The sequence below is a fragment of the Crocuta crocuta genome, unplaced genomic scaffold (genome assembly GCF_008692635.1).
Source record: "Crocuta crocuta isolate KB4526 unplaced genomic scaffold, BGI_CrCroc_1.0 scaffold41, whole genome shotgun sequence".
Taxonomy (NCBI): Eukaryota; Metazoa; Chordata; class Mammalia; order Carnivora; family Hyaenidae; genus Crocuta; species Crocuta crocuta.
In genome coordinates this window covers 14966293-14980588 of record NW_027529428.1, presented here as the reverse complement: position 1 = coordinate 14980588, position 14296 = coordinate 14966293, and the positions used below count along the sequence as shown (strand labels likewise).

The 14296-nt window shown below is 38.6% G+C and overlaps 1 protein-coding gene across 8 annotated transcripts in view; it reads left to right on the top strand.

Annotated features, from left to right (window-relative positions):
• The window catches only part of RFX3 (regulatory factor X3), a 250388-nt gene that overhangs the window by 77571 nt on the left and 158521 nt on the right, over positions 1–14296 (top strand). The window lies entirely within an intron of this gene.

Here is a 14296-nt window from a genome sequence, read left to right as displayed (position 1 = left end):
ACTGGGAATCGGGAGTTCTGAGTTCTAATGCTAGCTTTGATACTAACAGGCCCATTTGGTTTATTGGTCTGGGGTTTCCCGTGAAAAGGGGGCTCAAATTGGATGATCTCTGAATATTCTTTAAGTTTGAAATATTGTGGTACTGAGAGGTAAGCCAATTATCTGAAAACCTATCACACCTTACCTCCCCACCCAGATGTACTGAGTGATCAGTTGACTGCATGAATCATTCTCCTAAAGGCAGTTTTCTAAAATGTAAACTAAATGGTGGTTTTGTTGTATTTACCAAGTGCTCTAATTTATCAATTTGCCTAAGATGCAGTTTTCCAAATTATCAACTGCCCGGAATATGTTTGTGTTAACTACACATAAAGTTTATCACAAATCACACTGCATAGAAGAGTTGCAAAGGCTTTTGAAATTTTGGGTGCGAAGCATTAATTAGTTTTAATTTGGTTTTAATTTTTCTATAGCAATTTCACTGCAGACACTTGGCAACAGAAATATTTATCAGTCCCAATTCAGCTGAGTGCCAAATTTATCACTGATATTTCATATACTGAATGCCTTTCAGTTGCTTAAAACAGAAGCAACATATTTATCTACTTAAACTGGTTAGCAAATTTGTGAATTAAGAGAAGTGCAGAAATGCATTTAATGAGTGAAAAACATGTTTTAAAAAATAAACGGTCCCTATTATCATTTGTAAACTCTCTGGTATTCAAGACATGTGCAACCCTTTGATTTAAAATAAATCAACCTCTTATTCTCAAAAGTTATGGGCTCAGAAAATGGCCAGACTCCAGAATACAGGTATAGGTAGGCTGTCTCACTGGCTTGCAGCAGAATTTCAGACAAATTCAAACCTTGACTTCATCAATGCGAGCACCGAAGAAATCTTCAAAAGGCCTTTTAAAACTGTACAAATTATGTCAACAGTTTAAATGGTTGAAAGATACAAGTCTTGAGTGAATTGGTCAGTTTGCCAAATTGACCATTCCTAGCAACTGGATTTTCGGCAAAATAGACCTAGTGTACCGTAGTGCGATTATCGTCTCTGCCAGGGTCAGGGGACAGTGAAGCTAAAATGCAGGGGTACTACTGTCTCTTTCGAAGTTGAGTATTTTGGGGGTGTCTGGGTGGCTTAATGGTTGAGCGTCTGACTCTAGATTTCGCCTCAGGTCATGATTGCACGGTTTGTGAGATCAAGCCCCTCATGAGACTCTGCGTTACAGTGTGGAGCCTCCTTGGGATTCTCTCTCCCTCTCTCTTTCTGCCCCTCTCCTGTTCTCTCTCTCTCAAAATAAAGAAACGTTAACAAATTAAAAACAAACAAGAAAAAGAAGTAGAGAATTTTTTCCCAAGCCACACCTGATAGCCCAAGTTGGAACCAGTTGGAAGGTCTTCTGCTTCTGTGTGTATTTGTGTGTGTGTGTGATGTACTCACTACGTATCCAACATAAATTTTGATACTTAATACACATCTGTGTGTGCGCTCACGTGTGCATCCTGTGTGTACACGCTCATGCATGAGTGTAAGTAAGAGGAGTGACTACTGCACAGAGGCTTCCTGAGATGTTGAAGAAGCATAATTAAAGGTCTGGGTGAGAATTGAGGAATTTTTACTTTTTTCTGCTCTTCTGATCACTGAAGCAAAACATTTCCTATATGAATATTTGACTGAAGCAATGAACTAGGTAAAATGATTGGACACATGTCAAGGAAAGGTGCTTGAACTTGGTGCTTAGCTTCCCTGAGTGCTGCCTTGGGCCGGTAATGTTTCTTAAAGTTCTGTCTGCTTCCCAGGTGTTTCCCCTAATTGCTGTGTGACGCCATTACCTAGTAAGAGTTGAGGGGCGTCTGGGTGGCTCAGTCGGTTAAGTGTCCGACTTCGCTCAGGTCATGATCTCACGGTTCGTGGGTTCGAGCCCCGCATCGGGCTCTGTGCTGACAGCTCAGAGCCTAGAGCCTGCTTCAGATTCTGTGTGTGTCTCTCTCTCTGACCCTCCCCTGCTCACGCTGTCTCTCTCTCTCTCTCAGAAATAAATAAAACATTAAAAAAAATTAAAGAGTTGAATATATTTTTCTTGAAGTCACTGAAGACAATTTGTGTCTATATGTAAAGGTGAGGGAGCAACATTTCCTGGCACTTGGGCCATAGACCCCTTCGTTTCACCAAAAATCAATTTTTTGGTGAATTAACTAATCGAGACCATCTCTTCTTTTGGCCTCTGAGAAGCTGCTACCAGTCATTCCTATTCTTTTCGAAGTGGGATTGATGGGGAACACCAGAGAGCTCAACTCAAAGATTTTAGAAGGAAAAGATCTTGTACTTTTTTAACACCTTTTGACCTATGATTCACATTCCAAAAAGCCTTTGTGTATTGGTACCTCAGCAGAGGTAGTGTTAGAACTCATGTGACTCAGTATTTTTATTAGTTTTGGCCATTTGTAGAGAATAAGGGAGACCACCATCTTGTCGGGTACCCTGCGTTGCAGGAAATGAAATTAAGATGATTTCAGAGGCTAACCTATCATGGAAAATTAGTAACTGGGTTAAAAAATTATAGTGTGTCCAATTAGAAGTTTTAAATGTAGAAGTTTTAAAATGTCGAAAAAGACTGCTACTTCAGACAGGACGACATAATCACTGATCTGTAAAACATTTAAGTTGTCACATTATCAGCCGGTTACGGCATATGGCTGGGTTAAAAAAAAATTCCAAATTTTTCTCCTAGAACCTAATAGAAGGTATAATACATTCAAGCCCGCACTCTGCCCATTTGTAGCAGTGTGACCTAGGGACTCATAGAGTTATTTAAACTTTGAGCTGAAGTTTTCTCATCAATAAAAATATTGAGATAATAATAGCACCCTCAGGATTTTTGGACAGAGGAGGTAATGCATGTAGAATCCTTATTACATAAATGTGTTAACTAGGGGTGGCAGGGTGGCTCAGTTGGTTAAGGGTCCACCTCTTGATTATGGCTAATGTCATGATCTGACACTTCACGGGTCAAGCCCCTGATGGGGCTCTGTGCCGATAGCACACGGCCTGCTTGGGATTCTGTCTCTCCCTCTGGTTCTCTGCCCCTCCCCCACTCACACTTTCTCTCTCTCAAAATAAATACATAAACTTAAAAAAATTGTGTTAACTAATTTGTAACTAGAGGTGTCTTGAAATACCTTTTTCTGTGAAAAGTTTTAATGATTGTTAAGAGACCATAGAAGAATGTCAGTTGAATGTTGCCAAGCTCAAATAAATTTCAAGTGCTTAATTAATGATGAAGTTAGAACAGTTACTATTAAGGCTAATTACTTATTCTTAGCATTTCAGCTATGAAAATTAAAGATCTCTGAGTGCTTCTGTCTTATAAAAACAAAGGAAGCATACCAGACCACCTTTTCTAAGATGACATGATTAGAGCATTGGATTTGAATCCACAATTCAGTGAATCAGGCATACTTATTAAAACAAAGTAAATGATGTGTCAGGAGGTTCAGAGCTATAACTGAAGACTTAATTTGCTCATTTGAGTTTATTTAATCCCTATATTATTTCTTTTTTTTTTTTAAATTATACACAAAATCGGTTGAGGCTTACAAATCTTGGAATATGGGAATTGTTATAAAATTCTGCCGTAATGAGAATTGAAAGCAAAGTCACATTGGAAAATTAAGAGAAGACGTTCTTAATGAATAACTTGATTGGAAACGGTCCTAATAGGAAATTATGTGTATTACAGAATTTGAAGTGTAAAATGCCTCTGATACTACCTACTGGAATGTGTCAGTAGGGTCCGAAACACATCCCTTTTTTATTCATGTCTGCATTCAACGAATTGAAGATCTGTGTGTGTTAGGCACTCTTGCATATTTATAGGTGAGAAAGAGGCATAGTCTATGTGTCCGTTGTGTTCACAATCTGGTTGGAGAGATAGTTACCCTACAATATGATACTTGCTGTGCACAGAGTAAAAATAAGGTGCTTTAAGAGCACCCAGGAGAGCACCAGTTCCAAATTTGCTAAGAAGAAGGGAGGAGAGTGGTGATGATTTGGAAGGCTGTCTGGGGCAAGTGGAGTTTATCCTGAGATCTGAAAGATGGAGTGAAGATAAGAGAAGGGAGGAAGGAGGGAACTCCTCCTTCAGAGGCCCTAGGATTTGGGGCATCAGAGTAATTCCACAGGGTTAGATTATATGTAGTCTTCGGAAGCTGGTAGGTGGGAGGTATATGCTAGCTAGCGAGCCTTAGACTCCAAGTTAGGGGTTTGCAGTTTATCTCAACGGCACTGGGGACCTATTGCTGGGTGTGACCTGAACTCTGGAGACATGAAGAGACATGAATAGATTATTGAGAAATATGAGGAAGCAGAATCATCGGACTGATTAGGTTTGCGAGATGAGAGGGAACTATATGGTGAGAAATGGGATGATTGGGATAGAACAGTTACTGTTAATGTGTTTTCAGGGACAAAGAAGAATTAACCTTTTTTTTTGTACAAATAGTTTATTGTCAAATTAGTTTCCTCATAACACTCAGTGCTCATCCCCACAAGTGTCCTCCTCCATGCGCATCCCCCCCTCCCCCCTGAATTAACTTTTTTTAAGAGAGAGAGAGTGAGAGAGCGCCTGTGGGAGCGTCAGCAGGGGAGGGGCAGAGAGAGAGAGGGAGAGACAGGATCCCAAGCAGGCTCCGTGCTGTCAGTTCAGAGCCTGAAGCAAGGCTCGGTTCCACAATCCCATGAACCCTGAGATCATGAGCTGAGCCAAAATCAAGAGTCAGATGCTCAACCAACTGAACCACCCAGGCGCCCCTCCTTTACCTTTTTGTAGCCCCCTGGGAAGACCATCAAAGTGTCAGAGGAGGAGGGAGGGTAGAAAATAACTCATTTGAGATTTCACACTTACCTAAAACATTATGTAATGACAATCGCTTTTAAACATAAAGAACGTCTGGTCGATTTTAAGCAGATTAATAACCCGACTTAGCAGTGTTAACCCTAGATTTGTGAGATAGCCTAAAATAACGCACCTTAAAAGAAACTATTGTTATGGAGCCAAGAAAATGCTTTAGACTGAGTTGGAAGGGCAGCCCTCCACGGACCCGTCACCAGTTCGCATAAAAGAAGCTCCAAAGGAGTGAATTAAAGGAGTCTTTAATTCAGTGTAACTGACTTATTTCAATAATTACTGATTTTTAGAGGTGGACAATTTTTCTATTAAGTTTGTGAATGTACAGAGTTGGCGGGAATCTTCAACCTGCTTTAATTTTCATCCTTTGTCCAAGCCTTTCTTCCAAGTGTATACACATGCATTTTACAATGAAAATCAATGTAAAAATTTTACTTGGTGAATAGCATGTTTTACAGCAAGTGTTGCCAGGATTTATATGTGTGTGAATATATAGATTTTTTTTTCCCTGAGTCTCACCCACACCCCTGTTCACGACATTTGCCAAAAAGTGGCAGTAATGAGAGTTCAGTTCTTTAAGATACTGTACACTTAAAGTGGGGTATATTATTTCCATTATTAGCGATGTTATTATACAGTATTATTTTCCCCTTTTAGATGTGTTGATCTCTCTGAGCCTGTCATTAGAATAGTTAGGAACTGCAAAAGGCTCTATTCTCCACTTTTATAAAAAGGAAAAGAAACGAGAGGAAAAAATAGAAGAATTTCTTGTGTAGGCAACAGAATCCAAGAAGAAAGTTGTTAGTGGAGTCTTCTCTGGTGTGAAGAAAATTAAGTATTCCTATTCTTGCCTTCGCTCCCTGTAAAATCCAGAGGAAATCCTCCTGTTTGGGGGTGACACTACATGCTTGTTTTCTTGTGTGTTTCTTTAAATAATACTGTCTTTTAGGCTAATTTTACCTTCTCTCTGTTCTCATCTCCTCTAATAAAGTAAGGCCATTGGGAAGCCCTTGTTGTAAGCCTTTTCCTGTTTATCAGTCCCAAAACATAAGGGAGAATGGGTGCTTACATGTGTGGGGATGAAGCCACGCTAGTGAGTGTAGGGAAGAAAGAAAAGTTACGTGTGTAAAGTTTAGGGTATCTTAACGTGTGTAAAGTTTAGGAAGAAGGAACGGAGGACGCTAAAGCTAATTTAAAAACGGAATACTTGTTTTATTGGTACTAAACATCTAGATTCCACACCTATACATCTTTTTTTTTCTTAAAATTTTTTTAAATGTTTGTTTATTTTTAAGGGAGAGAGACACAGGGTGTGAATGGGGGAGGGGCAGAGAGAGAGGGGGATGCAGAATCCAAAGCAGGCTCTGAGCTGTCAGCACAGAGCCCAGCGTGGGGCTTGGACCCATGAACTGTGAGATCATGACCTGAGCCGAAGTTGGATGCCTAACCGACTGAGCCACCCATGCGCCCCATCCTGTTTCCGATTTGAAATCTTTGGAAAAAGCACCATTGCTTTTATCAGTTTGTGTACAAGGGTGAAGAATTAAAATTCATGCCTTGATTCTGGATTGGACAGTAGGTACTGGAGAGTGTCAAAAGGAAGGGATCATATTTGACATTTGGTAATGTGTGCTACTAGGTTTCCTTCCTTCAGCAGAAAATGACAAAGGTCATGGAACTAGCAATGAATGGATCTGTAGACACAATCTCCAGATATATTTTTTAAATAGGCTATTCCAGCAGAAACATTGAAGTNGCTTTCAAGTTCTGAGCCACTTGGTGTGGAGAGAGACAGAGTTCTTGCTCTGCAGTGAACAGATCAAAATATACCTTTGCAGCTACCTTTGAGATTATAAATTCTATTTTAGGTTACAGAATCTAAGACTGACTTTTGGGGACAGCTCCAGGCTAACTTGGTCTCTGGAGCCCATGTTGCTTTTGACCAGCAAGTTCAAGGTTAGCTTGAGACCACCCAATGTTCATGGTGGTTGGTTTGGCAAAGTCCATATTTCAGGAGTTAGAAGTTCCATTAATGTTATTCTATTTTCTTAAACATTTTTCCAAAGCATGCAATTATGTATCTGTGAAGAAGAGTGCATTGTGGGCTGCATATTATTTGATAGCCTGCTTTTTTATACTTAAAATATGGATATTTTCCATGTTGGCTTTTATAGATGTGTGTAGTATTTTGCTATAGGGATACAGAATAGAACAGTTTATAAGTATCCCAATTATGGATATTTTGGTGGCTTATTATTGGCTGTCATATGCAACACATGGGTGAATATCCTTGTGTTTATGTAGAATATTATATATACGTACACATTCATTTAACTGGGCCCTTGTTTGTTTTTAAGGATAAATCCTGGAATGCAAATGAGTGTATATTTTAACCTCTTATCTATAAAGTATTTTGTGAACACAGGGTCAGTGTATTACTCTTTTAATCTGTGGTCTGCTTTTCCATTATAAAAATTATAGGTTTGATGCCTTCATAAAAGTGTATTGATCACATACCAGGTATGGTACATATTTGCCATTTAGGTGATTTATTTGTGTCTCTTCAAATTGAGAATTCTTTCTCAGTGCCCAAAGTCTTCATAGACTTATTTTATCTCTTTTAAAGTTGATTTCACTAAAATAGCCTCAGTGCTGCTGCTTCTGCGTGGCTACCTAGGGTCCAATGACAGAGTGCTGTTACTGAAGTCAGACAAGCCTGGGCTTGAATCCTGACTTAATCTCTTAATAGCTCCATGGCCCTGGGCAATGAAGGTTACTTTCCTCTGCTACAAAATGGGCATGTCTACTTTATGGGTGAAATTAGAGTTAAATGTGTCCAAAGCATCCATCACATAGTAAGTGCCCGGCTATTCTTATTAATATCTCTACTAATTAATGAAGGTGATGGATTTATAATAAAGTGCCCATTGCTCATCATCTGTCAGTTCTGGGAGTTAAGATCAGTAAATGCTCCATCCAGTAGGTTCTAGTCACTCTCAAGATTGGATGGACCAATAGGGAGAAATATTTATAGCTTTGTCTCCTATATTTTGGTTGGAATTTTTCTGTATATTACGTCATTGTGTTCTCAGACTCTCCTTACAGTAGGAAAGAGTGTAGGAGACTTAGATGTTTTTGTTTGGTTGGTTTTCTTTTCTTTTTCCTCTCAGCTGATATCTAAGCACTGTCATTTTTTAACATATGTCCTGTGAGTAAGACTTCATTTGACTGTTCATGACCATGAGTGGCAGAAAATGCTAGAACGGCACCAGCCGCAGACTGGTTCTCTTTTCCCCCAAATTACCTCTGTGCCTGCTGACAGCTTCTCTTCATAACTAGAAACAAATAACAAATAATAGCTCTTACATTATTTCAGTAGTTTGGCTTTACTAATATGTTAGTAGATGGTTTTATTTTTCAAGTAATTGGTCCTTTAAGATAAAAACTGCCAAGGTAATTTGATTTTTCTTCTCTAAAGAAACAGTTTTTCATACTCTATTCTGAGTCAAGGGAAGAATTAGTTAAGCGAAAAACCTTTGTTTGAAAAGTGAAAAAAGTTACCCAGGCAACCTGTATATGTTACCAGTGTGCTGATTAATAGTCGCCAACATTAATCACTGTCATCAGCTATCACAGAAGGATGACTGCCTAGCAGTCTACACTATTATCATTCCATCATTTTCTACAGATCAATTTAGTGCAAAAGATTAATTGTACCCAGTCATGAGGATTACAGCGTTAAACCTAAATACATAGGCAGAGCTCTTATAATCTAGAAACTCATAAATCTCTTTGGTTACTTGATTTATTGATTTGATAAAGCCCTGTGTTTTACAATGAATAAACTTTCAGAGGTGTATTTTAAGTGAAAAAGGCTGACTACGGTCTGTAGCTTTATCAGTTTCTTTCAATTGTCCTGAATGCGGTGGGAAACAAGCCAAGTCACAGTGTAGCTGAATTAATCAGCTCAATCTGTTTTTGTCAAAGTTTCAAAAACTTAAATTTATAACATGGTTATTTACCTATGTATATAAACTCTAAAATGCCCTGTTGTTTTATAGTGTATTGTCGTTTTTGAAAGTTGCTAAATATCCTTGGGGTTTTTTTTTAATAATTGAAATAATCTTAATATTTTTATCATCTCCTCCAGAATAGTTAGAAACGTATACATTTCTTATTTAATTTTATGTTCAGGAAAGTAAGTAACGATACCCCCCCCCCCCCAATAGCACAGCTCATTTTAGTTATCTCATTTTAATAGGGATTTTAATTGCTTTGGGCATTATGTATCCTAATATGTTTCTCTCACATTTATTCAAGAATGCTGATGCTTAATTAGAATATTAGTAATAAAAATTGTATGCCACAAAACATCAATTACAATTTGGGATTTTTCTGTGTAAAAGCATACGGATGTTAAACTTCTTGTTCTGTATTTTGAAAACAGCAATTCAGATTATGCCAATTTTTTTTTTTTTTTGGTAAATTCCCATGCTCTTATGTTGAACCAGGTTTCTAAGTAAATAATTTATACTTGAACGTCACATTTTAGATGTGATTTATTTTTATTATACCCATTAAGTGACTATCATAATAACTTGGGTTAATTTGGTTCAAGTGGGAATTAGAAGTAGCATCTTTTGTTTTTCCATACTAAGGAAAAAGGAAGGAAATTCTCTGTTGCACTTGAAAATTAAATGACAAGTCTTTATTTTCTATACTGAATTAGAACCTATTACATTCCTCAGGGTAAAAAAAAAAAAAAAAAAAAACCCCAAAAAACAATACCATCAGTGTAGTGGAGCTAAACTTTGCAGACTTTGCTTCCTTACAGTGCAAATTATTTCAGGCTGAAAAACCCCAATAAAAATTAGATGGATACTACCTATTTTTAAGCTATCCCAGTTATATAGTTCTGTTTGAAAAGCAATTGATTAGGTCAGACTATTAAACCATTTAATTTGACATGTACATTGTGTGTGATAAAAGGAATCCAACTGTGAATTTGAGTGTATTAAATAAATTTCAGGAAGTTCCGTAAAGAACATTTGAATGCCTCGAAACTTGCAATGACGCATGTTTGTTCCAAACACGTTTGCTTTGCCTGGATTTTGCCCATCAGGTTGGAGAAATGCTAATCTTGTCGCATTCAACAGCTGGGTATTTGCAATATTCTTTTCCTTCTCCTAGGGGTTAATTAGCCTTCTTTCAAAATGTGGCCTATTTAGCTGTAGATTCGCATGATTCAGCCAGAGTTGGCTGTACAAAGAACCGTTAACAGGCGGGTGTGTCCAACTGCTTAATTAGCCAGAATAAAAAGGTCCTTTGTCAAACAAGCATCTGTTGCTCTTGACACACCTGACAGGCACATTAGGCAAGGAAGACTAAACCGAAATTGTGCTTGTCTTCCCTGCAAGAATATACACCTCATTTACATATGGGCTGCATCATGGACCAACTGCAGCGGTTTATTTAGCTTATCAGAATGGATTAATGTGACTGCATTTGTGGCTGATAAACAAATATCACTTGAAAGGGGGCTGTGAAGGAACTAAACTAACCGCATGACTCCCAAACGTAAACAGAACACAGAAACCACTGCTAGATGAATAGGGACACCTCCAATGTACACATTAGCCTTATGTTGGGTCTAAAACAAAACCTCCAAATGAAGCCTGCTCAGACACTACGCTCCATGACGATTCTTGGTTTGCTGAAATGTTGGAAAGCTACCAGAATACTCTGAATGCGTCAGTGGGTTTAAATGATCTGTTTAGCAAAATTTGGCAGGAGGGTTATACTCCTCGAACATGCTTTAACATTCTAATTGATCTGCTGTGAAGTCAGGTCTTCAGAATTAATCTGTTAGAATGCCTCTGGAAAAATACTTACTAGTTAGGCTTTATTATGGCCACAGCAGAAAGAGAATACTTCCCGATTTCGATGTTGGAGAGAGAAGGGATGTCTGTCTCTCCATTGTTATTGGAAGTGTTGATGAAATACAGTGAGTTGAGAATCCCAAAGATTTTGCTGTTCAGACCAATAACAGTCTCTGGCTTTTCATTTGGAAGCCCCATCATCATGAAATTGCAAAGTAATATACAAAGGGTGACATCGTGGGCGTTGGAGTCAGATAAACCTAGGTTCAAAATCAGGCTCTTCCCCTTACTAGTTGTGTGGCTTTCAGCAACTTATTGAATACATTTGTGCCTCGGTTTCCTTATTTTTGAAGTGGAAATAAGAACCCTTCCATTATGGGACTCCTATGAGGATTAAATGAGATGTATTTGAAGCAGTTAGCATAATGCGTGGCACCTGGGAAATACTTGTTAGCTGAGAGACCTAAAGATGCTCTTGAGTTTTTTAGCCAACCTCTGCCAGGGATGTGATCAAGACCATCTCAAGCCATGAGACGTTGGCAAAGAAAGCCTCTTCCTCAAAACCGAGGAAGACAATGAAATTAAAGGAGAATGAAGTTGTGTCTTTCATGGAAAGATGGAGAGACTAAGTCCTTATCAGTTGCCAGGAACCTACAGTCCAAGGGCCAGTGAGACGGGATGAGGTACAGCAACTGGGGAGTAAACAGAAGGTGTTCTGGGGTGGCTCTTTGTTGTCCTGGATTGGGCTTGATGTTCCAGTTTTGATGTGGCGTATGCGTGGAGCCAGAGGCTGGATGGAAAGCTCACCATGACTTTCTATGTCTAAGTTATAAAGCCATCATTTTCTATCCATCTTTTTTCCCCAGTCTGTTCCGCAAAGGTTGCTCCTATAAAGTAGTTGGGACCTTTTTCCTTCTTTCTTATTCTGAAAATCTCCCCACTTTGCGGGTTTTTTTTCTTTTACTCTCTTCACTTCTATCTGTGCAATGTCTATTATGAAATTCAGGACTCCCCACTTGGTCTAGTCGTTTACTGTGTGAGCTTTAGTGGTATGTCCAAACCCTCCTTTTCTAACTCCAGCTGTTTGACCTTGGTTAAGTGACTTAACATCTCTGAGTCTCCCTGTGACTCATCTGTAAAATGCGGGCAATAATAGTTCTAGTCATCTGGTTACACATTTCTATTGGTAAAGTGGTCAGACCTGGAGATTTCTATATAAAAGAAGTGAATGAATATAAATATTATTAAGATGATCTCAAACCCAAAAAGTAATTTTCCATTTTCAATCTGGATTGGTAAGACTGAATTTCTGGTTACCCCAGAAAGTGTGAAGAACTCAAATGCCTATAGAGGCCAGTCAAGGGAGAAGTATGTGCATTTAAATAATTTGCCTATAAAACATATAATATAGGCTCACCTATTCTAAATTTCCACATTTTTTGTAAGTATCTAGAAATTTGTTTTATAACACAAATTTCTGATTTTTAAATGTTGGCAATTAAGAATTTTAATTTGTAGTCTCTCTGAGCTGAAGCCTATCTGTGGGAGTCTGATATAGTCTTTGAGAAGCTAGTTTTCATATCTATGCCCTTTATCTCCTGATAAGCTTTCTCATGTGGTTTCTTGAGAATTCATAGGAATTGCTTAAAAAACATATTTAATCTTTAAAGAGATCTGTATTCTTTTTATTGTTGGATATGTTAGGTCTAAAACAGTAGATGTCAAGGTTGGGTCATATACTAAAATGGGTGTGTGCAATGTATGGACACATGAGGAAAGCCTTGAGAAAAGTCCCAGCCAGCACTGGGAGAAGTAGGAGGGATTTTTGGGTGAGTGAGTTCACTCTAAGAAACACCCACCCTCAATTGGCCATTATTGGCAACTCTGTTTTTTCATTTGTATACTAAACAGAATGAGGCCTCCACCTAGGTTGGAATTAGAAGCTAAGCAAACCTCACTAAAGATGGTAAGCAACATCTGATTTATTCCCCATTCTCTGCAGAAAGATGTCCCCTGTCACTAACAACCCTCTGCCATAGCACAGAAGGCATTGGTGGTCTGTAAGCATGGACTGAATCAAAGGACATTGGCTTTTGCTTTCCCTTTTGGGGGTATTTTTTCCCCCTCTGTGACGGAATAAAGGGAGAGATACACATAGGATTCCTAATGTGTATCCCTTCCCCAAATTTTGAGAACCAGGGGTTGTCTAGTCATCTTAATTAGGCAAGAACTTTATGTAGTGAATACTGTCATTCTCCAATAATTTCAGGCATACCCATGGTCTTAATGCTAGCCCAAAGGGATGTGAGTGTGTTTGTGTGTGCGTGTGGTTGTGCATGCGCGTGTGTGTTTGCTTGGAGATTAATACAACACTTTTAAAAAAGAGCCACCATTTGGGAGATTTCACATAAAAATCTGAACTTTCAGCTTCTTTTGGGTAATTGGGAGACTTCCCACAAATTGTCAACTTCTTGGACTTGAGCCTTAATAGCTGACCCAAGTAAATGAGGTGGTAGCCACAGTCTGATTCACTTTGCTTTTGTTTTTTAAGCTCCTAACCACCTTCACTCTATATGCGTGAGGTCCCTCATCTGTAAATGGAGATTATAATCCTACCAATCACACCTGGCTGTTACAGGGATTAATTTACTTATAAATTAACATGTGGAGCATTAGAAAGGGTCCGTAACATATATTGGGCATTTAATCAGTGTTAGCCGTCATTGCTGTATCTTTTGCACTTGGTAAGGTTTATTGTGCTGATTGAGGGCTTTGACTAACAAAAGAATAAGCAAATCACCTAAAGAGATGCCAGTGTCAAGGTCTAGAAAAGAAAAATAAGCACAGATTCAAAGCAAAAAGGCCTAGCCTCACATCTGTTCCTGTCACCTTGAGCGAGTCTCTTAACCTTTCTGGTTTTTCGTTTCCTCATTTATGAAATAAGAAGAGTAGATTAGATGTCTTCAGAGGTCTGTTTCTAAAATTGAATGGGATGACAGAAAAGGTTTGGGGAAACCTTGGAAGAGGGCACGCTGTGACAAAAGATGGCAAGGGGCTTAATTTCCACTTGTAAGAACTGGATACTGTTTTCAAATTTTCTTAGGGAAAATTACTGTTCGCCCCACTGTTCACAGATTTAAACCACAGTGCAGTATTCTTCTTAACCTATGAGTTAAATATTGTTTTCCTGAGCCCCCAGGAAAGAAAATTAGAATTCTGGTCCCTGCTCAATGGTCTTAGACACCATACCTCTTATATTACACGTTGCAAAATCTAACCTGTGTAGATAGATCAGGCACATACGAACTTAAAAAACATGCCACGTTGAACTACGAAAGAGAGAAGGTAAACTTTTGTGTCTGTCTTACCAGTCTCATTTACATAATAGACGCCCTCCCCGTGTCCAAAACACTAAATGTTGTTGACGATTGGCTATCTCTGTGTAAAATCAAGGTTGATTTCCATACAGTATACCACAGGCAGAGCGAATTAGTGAGCTTGATC